Source organism: Sorex fumeus, unplaced genomic scaffold, assembly GCF_029834395.1.
Source record: "Sorex fumeus unplaced genomic scaffold, SorFum_2.1 ptg000030l, whole genome shotgun sequence".
Lineage (NCBI taxonomy): Eukaryota > Metazoa > Chordata > Mammalia > Eulipotyphla > Soricidae > Sorex > Sorex fumeus.
In genome coordinates this window covers 23,517,917-23,530,010 of record NW_026606087.1, presented here as the reverse complement: position 1 = coordinate 23,530,010, position 12,094 = coordinate 23,517,917, and the positions used below count along the sequence as shown (strand labels likewise).

General features: G+C 38.5%; 1 pseudogene; it reads left to right on the top strand.

The window, feature by feature from the left end:
* Positions 1 to 765: 765 nt before the first annotated feature.
* Positions 766 to 2,037, top strand: LOC130025176 (nucleophosmin-like; annotated as a pseudogene).
* Positions 2,038 to 12,094: the final 10,057 nt, after the last annotated feature.

Here is a 12,094-nt window from a genome sequence, read left to right as displayed (position 1 = left end):
TTGAGTTTACCATTCATAATACTGGCCACCCAAGGAAAAAGATGTGAACTTGAGCAAGCAGCATCTACTGCTGAGATAGTTCTCAAAGGGGCTGACACCCGAGAAACACCTGACTGAGGCCTTCTGTGCATCAAGGATCATTGTTTTTTAATCCCACAATGAGATCTCAAACAACACTTGGACTCTGTACCCTCCCTTTCATCATACCCAGAAAATTGCCTTTTTATCTTTAATTCCTCTCCATACTCATTAGTGGCCTAGATCCAACACTGTTTAATACTCACAAGTACTTCTTTTCTAATTCTTTAAATAGAACATGAATAACCACACAAGAACATGTGAAACAGGAAAGAAGCAAAGTTACCACCAACCACACTATTTCCTCTGTTTTAAGAGGAAAATTTCCCACCTGTCATTAAGGTGATTTTTCCTGGTGAAGAGTTTCACTGTTCACACCTGGCGCCTTGACACAATTGAGGTTTATTAACCAAGAAGACAGGAGAATGGTTCTTGTATTATGGACAGAATATGTCCCTTCAAATTCTTAGTTTGAAACTAAGTGATAAATTTGATAGGAACAAAGTTGAAACTTTGATAACAGATTAAACCATGAAGATGGACCCATCAGAAATGAGTTGTGCACTTTAATTAAAAAGACCCCAGCTTTTCCCTGGTGCGATTCCGTTCTGCTCGTGCTCCTCCAGCTGCAGTGGCCTAGTGTCTCTGCTCCCCTTCTCCGCCTCACCCGGTGTGTGCCCCCATCCCATGGAAGATTCGATGGACATGGACATGAGCCCCCTGAGGCCCTAGAAATACTTTTTCGATTGTGAGCTAAATGTGGACAAAGATTATCAATTTATAGCACAGCGGGTAGGGCGTTTGCCTTGCACACAGCCAACATGGCCGACCCGAGTTCGATTCCTCCGCCCCTTTCGGAGAGCCCAGCAAGCTACCGAGAGTATTCGATATGCCAGACACAGTAACAACAAAGTCTCCAATGGAGACGTTACTGGGCCCGCTCGGGCCTTTTAATGATGACAATGAGCACCAGCCGTTCTTTGAGAACGGTCAGTTTGGGAACTGGTGCCAAGGATGAGCTGCACATTGTTGAAGTGGAAGTCACTTTCATGGGAAGGCAGTCCCATTAGAGTGACACTGGCAACTTTGAAATTGTTGGTGCAGCCAACGGTTTCCCTCGGGGGCTTTGAGATCATCCCGCTGGTGGTTCTGCGGTCAAAGTGGAGTTCCAGGCCTCTGCACATCTCCGGGCAGGACTTGTTCGCTGCTGTGGAGGAAGACGCAGAGTCAGCAGACAAGGAGGATGACCACGTGAAGCTCTTGAGCATACCGGGAAAGCGTTCTGCTCCTGGGGGTGGCAGCAAGTAAACGTTGCTGCAGATGAGGATGAAGACGATGGTGATGATGACGACAACGATGAGGAGGAGGATGATGGAGATGACTTCGATGATGAAAGCAGGAGAAAAAGCTCCAATCAAGAAATCTACATGAGATACTCCAACCAAAAATGCACAAAAGTCAAACCAGGATGGAAAAAAACTCAAAACCATCAACATCAAGATCAAAAGGTCAAGAATCTTTCAAAAAACATGAGAAAACTCCTAAAACACCAAAAGGACCCACTTCTGCAAAAGACATTAAGGCAAAAATGCAAGCAAGTATAGAAAAAGGTGGTTCTCTTCCCAAAGTGGAAGCCAAGTTCATCAACTAGGTGAAGAATTGCTTCAGGATGACCGACCAGGAGGCTATTCAAGATCTCTGACAGTGGAGAAAGTCTCTTTAAGAAAATAGTTTAAACAGTTTGTTAAAAATTTCTTGTCCTATTTCATTTCTGTAACAGTTGATATCTAGCTGCCCTTTGTATAATGTAGAGTGAGAACTTTCCCTGCCGTGTCTGATAAATGTTGTCCAGGTTACATTGCCAAGAATGTGTTGTCCAAAATGCCCGTTTAGTTTTTAAAGACGGAATTCCACCCTTTTGCTTGGTTTTAAGTATGCATGGAATGTTATGATAGGACATAGTAGAGGTAGTCAGACACATGGGAATGGTGGGGAGACAAAAATATACGTGTGAAATAAACTCAGTATTTTAATGAAAAAAAAAAGACCACAGATTAAAGTCACATCTATCCTGTAAGTACAGGGTTCAAAGGGCTATTTATGTCAGAGGAAGCAAACACTCATCAGGAGATGAATCTGAACACCTTGAGTTTGTAGATTCAAAACATTATAGATTCAGAAGAGGATTCAAAACATTATAGATTCAGAAGAGGATTCATCTGAACTAGAAATGTACCTGGGACTTAGACTATAAGAAAACTTTCGAAGCTACAGTGTGACTTTGTGGGTAGGGTTCTATGCCAAAGGACAGGAAAGAGTTATTATGTGGTATTAATTTGTGGCTTCTGTGTTTAGGCTACTTCCCAAGAAAGTCTGTTAAGGCTAACAATGTGCAACTCAATGTCCATTTTATAATGAAAAAATCATAAAAATAGGGCAATTAGAAAGTATGCAGGTTAATACAGTCTGATGCAAATGTAAGGAATTAGGAGAGAAGTCGATGAGAATTTAACTACCTGCTGAAATTCATTAGTATAAATCCACAAAACAAGAACTTTACCACAAATAGGTTTCAATAAAATATATCATTAATTTAATAGGATGATAAAAATACTTTAATCCTTTCATCTTCCTGGTTAAACTTTTGGGTTAACAAGATTTTTTCCAAACTTTCTCTTCAATGTCAAACTCTTCACAGTAGCAGAGATTTCCTAGTAACACCTCCGTCTTCCTCGTTTGTTTATATCCCCAGACTCAATTGTGGTCTCCAATCACAAAGTCCGACTACTCCTCAGGCACATCAGCTCTATTCTCACATACTGTTTTCTTTTCCAAATGTCTTTTCCACTATTCCTTATCTACCAAATCCTTACACTTGCTACTGCTGAAAAGTCTCTTTCATTTATAAGACTTGATTCTCCTCAGACTGATAGCCTGGTTATCCTCAATCTGGACTGGTAAAAAAAAAAAATATTATCATAGCATGTACCGCACTTTGATTTTCACATTTGTATAATCACCCTGGGCTGGAGCAATAGCACAGCAGGTAGGGTGTTTGCCTTGCACGCAGCCAACATGGCCGACCGAGTTTGATTCCTCTGCTCCTCTTGGAGAGCCCAGCAAGCTACCGAGAGTATCTCGCCCGCACAGCAAAGCCTGGAAAGCTACCCATGACGTATTCGATATGGCAACCACAGTAACAACAAAGTTTCACAATAGAGGCGTTACTGGGCCCGCTCGAGCAAATCGATGAACAACAGGACAGGACAGTATAATCACCCTGATACTCTGATGTCTTTCATGGCAGATGCTATCTGACAGCAGACTCTGATTCATCTTTGGCAACTAAAAGCACACACCATGTTTCCACTTGGTATGTCTGGATTGGATTGGATTTCTATACTGTTCGTCATATCTTAATGTATTTCATAGGCAAATGATGTTTGTTATTAAGCAGAGCGTGTTGGAATCAGGTTATCTGCACTTAACCTGACAACATTATTTTCAAGATATATAACAAATATAGTCATAAAATATAATATATAAAATAATTTGGCAAAGAGTTAAACTTTCTACAAAATGAAAACTATATATGGAAAATAAATCAAGAATAATCATAAAAGATACCAAAAACTTACAGACAGCAAACCCTCAATAATGTAGTCATAATAACAGTGGTAATTGTGATGGGGAAATATCCTATAATTAAATATTGAACCCCTCAAGTCCTCTAGCAACTACTGGATGTCAAATAATAAGTTATTCTTTGGTGTCAACTGTGTATGTTTTTCCTTTTGTTAGATATGTAGTGAGAGATCCATAACCATTGACAAATAGTTGCTTATGACTAAGATAGATAGATGATAGATAGGTTGGTAGGTAGGTAGACAAATATGGCGAATCTACTAAGTGAAGTTAGTCAGGAAGACAGGAATAGACAGAATGCTCTCGCTCATGTGCAGGATAAAAAGAAACAGAGTAGGGAAATAACAAATGTCAAAAGGCAAAAGAAACTGAGAATATTTTCTTCAGTAGAAATCTTACCACAGGTGGGAAGGGAGGGTTTACTGGGACTATGGTGGAAGGAAGCCAGCACCCTAGTTGAGGTGTGGTGCTTAACTGTGTTAAGCACAAAATCCCCACATTAAAAGTGTTATAAATTGTAGTGCTTAAAATAAAATTATAATATATAATGGAATGAATCTTAGTAGATTAGGAAATGAATGTTATTAAATGTGATGCCAAACTTGGAATATGTGAGTTAATCTATTAAGACTAGGATGTAGGGAGATATTTCTCCCTATATGTAGGGAGATGTGGTTAAGCATATGCCCAAAATGTGTAAGAGTCTGAGTTAGGTCCTTGGTCCAGCATTTACTGTGTTTTAATCATTGTAGCAACACTGTGTATTGTTCTGCAGATCCTCAAACTGTACCATATTGCCAACCTTTGAGTCACACCAGCAGCATGAATTCCCAACACCATCAGGTGTGGCCTATATATATATGGTGATAATAGTAAAACAATTTGCAGATTGGAATCTTACCTCAAACTCGTTGCTGTGTGTGTATGTGTGTGTGTGTGTGTGTGTGTGTGTGTGTTTTAATCTGAGGCTCACATTATAAGCAAGTAACAGTATGCGCAACATCTTTCAACCTACATATGACCTTTGAACACATAAGCAAATGAACCAGGAGCCAAAATGTAAGATGGTGTAGTAATAAAAACACAGATAAAGTGTAACCATATGTGGAAACATGAGTCAGGTGTCAGAAAGCTATAACAATCCACCATAGATCATGAAGCGAAGAGAAGTAGGTCAAGGTAAATAGGACCCTGAGATCTGCAATGGGCATTCTTCAGTGACATCTAAAACATAGCCAATAGAGTAGTTCCCAAAATCTTTATTTCATTTTAAAAAAACTGAATATTTTCCTTTGAAAAGAAAAATATTAAGATTATCCATTCATCAAATGTCAAGAGAATAATATATTTGAGAATTCATCAATATAACACTTTAATTTTAAAATGAGTCAACTTATCCAGAAAATAATAAAGTAACTGCATAGTCACACAAAATAATATACTTTACAAGATTGCAGTTGATATAGAAAATAAGAGCTTCCTTTTGTTTTCTTAACTTTGTATCTTAAAGTGTTATTTTCTTATAACACTTATAACACTTATAACAGTGTTCCTTCTCATCCTACTTTGGTAATAGTATAATTGAGTAATAATTCAAAATTTCCATAAGATATGACCTCTAGTCTTGCACGTATATGGCCTCAAGTGATGAAAAATTTCTCCATTTCATGGAGAAACCATCCATTAAAAAATGAATGATTCGATATATCCAATGAATTTTAGTTAAATCAATTCCCAATGATCCCCATTATTGTAGTTGCCTTTTGATTGTGATTACAGGGCTTCACAATGCTCCCTGGAAGTAGAGGCAGCAGAAGCAAGTAAATCTGAGTTTGTTCTTGCAGTATTCCAAGTGCTCTCTCACAGAAAAAGATCCATCCAGTTGTCATGACACATTCCTCAGTGTACTAAACTAAGTACAAGATATCAATTAGTGTTCAAACACACACACACACACACACACACACTCACAAGCAGATGTGTGTAATTTGAATTAAATTATAAGAAAATAATAAGTTCATGTTACAAGGATATTATATATGATGGGTATTATCTGTAACAAATGACCTAGATTTTTCGAAAAATGTCAATCCTAAATGTGAAAGAAAAACTGCCTTGGCTTTAAAAATTAGAGATTATGGGATCACGATCATGATCACGATCATCTTATTGTTTATCAATTGCCTCGAGCAGGCACCAGTAAGGTCTCCTTTGTCCTAGCTCTGAGATTCTAAAAAGTGCCACATTCATGACTCTTTCAGAGTTAGGAGAATGAGACCCATAATTGTTACTGGTATTTGGCATATTGGGTACACCACGGGGAGTTTGCCAGACTCTGCTGTGTGGGCAGGTTACATTCGGTGGCCTGCCAGGTTTTCCAAAGCAAGAATGAGATAATAAGATGTTGCGTGACCGCAAATGCAGCCACGTGCTTCTGGAAGCTGGGTTTTATAGTCTCTGGGTCTTGGCCATTGATGGGATTACACGGTGCCGGGGGCAGTTGGTGGGTATGACCCCCGCCTACTGGAAGATGGAGGATCTGGGTGGAGGATGCTCAGCCCTTATCTGAGCAGGCTTGGAGATCTCAGCCCCGGGACCCTCATGCTTTTGTTCCTCTGCCGGTACCTTCATGCGTGTGGAGAGTTGTCACAGTATGGTTTTGGCTGGTTCCAGAGGTCTTCAGCTGCCGGGGCTCTGCTCGGGGCGGGGAGGGAAACTCAACACGCTCCCCTCCAAGGGACCCTGTTGAGGACAGCCAGGCGCGGGTGCAGGAGACTCTGCACTGTTTTCTTCCAGGAGCTGGGTTTTATAGTCTCTGTACTTGGGAAGGGGGAAGAGATTATGGGAAGGGGGGCAAAAAGATATGAACACCATTGAAACAGTTGGAAAAATTTAAATTGAGGGCACAACAGATAACAAAATTAAATTTATTTATATATATAAATTTCATATATAAATTTATATATTTTAGTTTGATTACTGTATTGTGGTTATGTAGAAATTAATTTTATTAATTTTTCCTATGATGCTGCGGATGAAAATCAGGTCTCAATTATGCAGGCAAGCACTTTATTGCTAAGCCAATATCCCAACCTGATATTAAATATCTGTTTTAGACAAAATACATACTAAAGTATTTATAGTTAAGTGTTTGATATCAGCAATTAACTCTACAGTGGTTAGACCAAAAAAGCAGTGTATGGGTTGCATATTTGTATGCAGTTATCATATATATATGTATCCCTATAGAGATACCAAATATATTTCATAAAAATAAACATGGTAAATTTTAGTAATATGTAACTGTAAAATAATAGATGCTCAGCATTCTGTTTTGGCCCATTTATGTACATTTGCAATTATTTAAACTAGTGTAAGGAAAAAGTCAAAAAATGTGGTACTGTAAATCATGTAAAAAAATGGAATCTGCATGTAAAAGGCAGTTGAAATACTTTGAATAAACTCTGTTTTATTCTAAGTTTTGGCAAGAAACACCCCCGCCCAAAATTGAGTAAACATTTCAGAATATTCCTATGCCTACCTCCATATTTCTCTCCTATAATCCTCTAATTGCCACAATCATCATTTAAAGCATCATTATTTGGATTAAGAACTTACTTAATCCAAAAAGTTAAGAGCCTCAGTTAAGATGAAAATATCATTTCAACCTAATTTTCTAGTTAAATTGGTCATTTTCTTTTCTGGTTTGTATCTTCACAAAGAGCATTGAATGTTTTCAGTTTTTTAAAGTTTTGCCTATTAAACAAGAAAAAAAGTATCTCACTGTGAATAAACACAACAATTGTGATAAATACTAAAATTAGTAAGCAGTGGAATGTTCATACTTAGCAGATAATAAGTTAAATATGTTTTATTATTGTTATATTCTTTTCTCAGGACAATAGAAGGCTATTTCCTAAATATTCTCATATTATTTACCAGTATAATCATAACATAAATTTAATACTGAAAAAGAGTAAGAACTCTCTTTTTCTCAACAATTTTACATCTAGTATTATTTTGTTGATGATGGAATCAAGACTCACAGACATTTAGAAGCTTGCTTAATACCTAGCTCATGGAAAGTCAAGTTTTAATCCAACTCCTCTAACTTCAGTACATGGGTTTATCCAGTGTAGTAGCCAATTGTGAATTTCTACTTGCCTCAGTTGTTTAGTCTGTTATGAACCTCTCTCATTGCACTTAATCATTATGCTTCTTATAGCAGCTCCATTTAAATCATACTCCTAGAGTGGGTTGTATAATTAGATGAAAAATTAGCTATGGGAAAATGGATTATGTTAGAGAAAGGACCTTGCTTGAGTAAAGGAAATTCTGTATGCAAATTTCAGCTCCAAAAAACGCTTAATAGAAATGATATCAAATTCTTTGAACTCCAGTTTCTCAGCTATAAATAGAAAAGCAAAACAGCTAATAACTTAGATGGAGGAAGTAGGAGAGAATATGGCAAAAATAATGCAAAATAGTGGTATAAATAATTTGATAAACTATAAAGAATTTAAAATAATATGTACCCAGAAGTGGTATTGTAGAGTCACATGAAAGCTCAATTTCTAGTTTTTGAAGGAATGCCCATTTTGTTTTCCAAAAAGGCTGGACCAGTGGGCATTCCCACCAACAGTGAAAGAAAGCCCCTTTCTTTCTACATTCATGCCAACATTGGTAGCTTTTGTTCTTTTGAATGTGTTCCTGTTTCTGTAGTGTGAGATGATATCTCATTGTTGTTATTTGCATCTCCTCATTATTAGCGATGTAGACATTTTTTCATATGCCTTTTGGCCATTTGTATTTCTTTTTTATTTCTTTTTGTGTCACACCTGAAGATGCACGGGGTTACTCCTGGCTTTGCACTCAGGAGTTACTCCTGGCGGTGCTCAGGAGACCATATGGGTTGCTGGGAATCAAACCCGGGTCAGACACGTGCAAGGCAAACACCCTACCTGCTGTGCTATCTCTCCAGCCCCTGTATTTCTTTTTTGAGGAATCTTCTGTTCATTTCTTCTCCCCATTTTTTGATAGGATTGGAGATTTTTTTCCCTTGTACAAGTCTACCAGTGTCTTGTATATCCTTAATATTAACCCCTTATTCGATGGGTATCACTCTATCACTGTCATCCTGTTGTTCATCCATTTCCTCAAGCAGGTACCAGTAACGTCTCCATTCTTCCTAGACCTGAGATTTTAGCAAGTGCCACATTGGAGGCTCTTTAAGGGTCAGGGAATGAGACCCATCATTGTTACTGGGTTTTGGCATATCAAATATGCCATGGGGAGCTTGCCAGACTCTGCCATGTGGGCAGGATACTCTCAGCAGACTGCCGGGTTCTCTGAGAGTGAGAACTAGACAATAAGAGGTCTTCCGGGAGCTTAGTTTTATAGTTTCTGGATCTTGGTCATTTATGGGATTATAAGGTCACCAGGGGCAGTTGGTGGGTGTGACTGCCAAGCTACTGGAATATGGGGGATCTGGGGGGAGGAGACCCAGTCCCAATCTGAGCAGCCTAGGAGATCTCAGCCCTGGGTCCCACACACCTGGGTTCCTCTGCTGGTTCCTTCATGCATAGACTCGTCCAAACGTTTGGAGAGTGGTCTTAAGCATAGCTGTCGCTGGGTTCTAGAGGTCTTCAGCTGCTGGAGCTCTGCTCGAATCAGGGAGGGAAACTCAAACCACCCCCTTCCAAGGGGCCCTGGTGAGGACGGCCAGGCACGGGGGCAGCATACTCTGCATTCTTCTTTTCCCGGAGCTTGGTTTTATAGTCTCTGGATCTTGGCTGTTGATGGGATTACATAGCACCAGGGACAGTTTCTGGTTTATCTTCAGATCCTATAAATCAGATGGGTATTGGGTAAATATTCTTTCCCATTCTGTGGGTCTCTCTGTATCCTGAGGTGCAAAAAAGCACAGTAGAAATGACATCTACACCAGTAGGTTCATTGCAGCACTGTTCACAATAGCCAGAATCTGGAAACAACCTGAGTGCCCAAGAACAGATGACTAGTTAAAGAAACTTTGCTACATCTACCAGTGGAATATTATTCAGCTGCTAGGATGAAATCATAAAATTTGCTTATAAGTGGAAGGACATGGAGAGTATCATGTGAAGTGAAATGAGTCAGAAAGAGAGGGACAGACATAGAATGACTGCACTCATTTATGGAATATAAAAGAACATAATATGAGATTGACACCCAAGGACAGTAGACACAAAGGCCAGGAATACTGCACCATAGTTGGAAGCCTGTCCCATGAGCTGGAGGAGAAGGCAGCTAGAATAGAGAAGGGATCACTAAGTCAATGATGGTTGTAGGAATCGTTCGGGATGGGAAATGTGTGCTGAAAGTAGATAAAGGACCAAATGTTATAGCCTCTCAGTATCTATATTGTGAACCATAATGCCCAAAAGTAGAGAGAGAGTTTGGGGGAAATTGTCTGTCATAGAGGCAGGGAGATGATTGAAAAGGGGTTGGGTATACTGGGGACATTGGTGGGAGAGAATGGGCACTTGTTGAGGGATGGGTGTTTGATCATTGTATGACTGAAACTAAAACATGACAGTTTTGTGACTGTATCTCATGGTGATTCAATAAAAAATAAAATAATATATACCAAACATAAAACACACTAAATGTGATACAGCATTTCATACTGTGATTGTTGATAAAAATATATATTGAACAAATGTCTATGTGCTTTGTGTGTCTAACCATAACCATAACACCATAATATATTCGATATACATAATTCACATATTTCTGTATTTTCGTGGTGGTAGTAGGAGTTAGGTTGTCCGTGTACATCATTTTTCTCTTTAAGATTCAATATCCTCAGTTGTATAATAGTGACTATAATATTCACCAGAGATAGCTGGTTATGGGGATTAAACCTAGTAAAAAAGTGAAAGTATTTGACAAAATATTATGAATAATTATTGTTTGAATTAATTTAAAGAAACTTATTATGTAAAGAAATTTAACTCTTGGATGTCTTTGTTATTGTTCCTAAAAAATTTCTTTATAAAGTCAACACTCTGGTTCTAGAATAATAACTACATGCACAACAATTTGTTTCAGTTCTGAGACAATGTACTTGATATTACCCTCAGATTTCACAAAGTTAAGTATTCAGTCTCCTAAGGCTACCCATCACCATTTCAAATATTCCCTTATTTCTGACCAATTAGCCAAAAATGAAGGGACTCCCATAGCCCCCTCCTTCTCCTTTGGCTAAAATTTTAGTAGAATGACATGAAATTTGGGAATACACTATCCATCCTTCTTCTAACTATAATGGATCCAGTTCAGAAGTATCCAAATGGAAGATTGTTTATAGAGCAGCATGTGATGGAGGGGTTATTATTATAAGCTCTTTCCATCCTCTCAGCAGCCTAAAGAATGCACCAAACCAAAAGCTCTACCAACATTCTTCCCTGCTACTACTTGGTTTGTGGGTCATGCCCCATTGAGTTCAGGGCTTATTCCTGGCTCTGTGCTCATGGATTACTCCTGGTAGACTAGGTAGGGAGCCTTATGGCATGCTGGATAGTGAACTGGGGCTGATTACTTGCAAGGCAAGCTCTTTACCTGCAGTACAATCTCTCTGGCCCTTCACCCAACAGTCTTGTTTAACAACATTTGTAACTCAATCTTCAGACTTCACTTCCTAACGCCCATGGCAGAGATGAGAGTTTTTACTCTCAAACTGTTATACTTGCTTTCTGGCAAGCAGCCCTCAAACTGGGCTTTCTAGTCTTCCAACCCAAAGTCATATAACATAAGCTCTCGTGGGATCAAAGGATGTCTTAGGAAAATACCAGTAACTCAGGGCACACCTGCTGTACAACTATAAGAAATTTTAAATAATATAATTTGTTCTATGCCAGGAACTAGGGACAAGTACCAACAATGGTTTTTTGTTTTTTTTTCTTTCAAGGATATAGCATAATTCCTCTATGTAGAGAATTCTTCATACCCACCAGGTAATTTCTCGTGCTATCCCTCTACCCAAAAGACCCTTCTACAATTTCTACCCTTTTTCTTGACATCCTTCAGTACTTGTTTTTAATATTTCTGAGATATGCTATCACCAATGTGTTTATGTTGTGTAGTAATAAGTAGAGTTGAACATTTTTAATGTGTCAGTGGAGCATCTGCATTTCCTCTTTGTTGAAACAGCTATTCAAGATGAACTATATTTCTTATTAAATCGAATTATATTTCTTACTAAATCATGCAGAATTTACCTAACAGAAATGGGTTGTATAGCAGATAATTTATGAATACAGCAAAGGGACACAAAAGAGAGTAGGACAGCAAGGAATTGATCTCAACCATTTATAAAATTTGTCTTTAT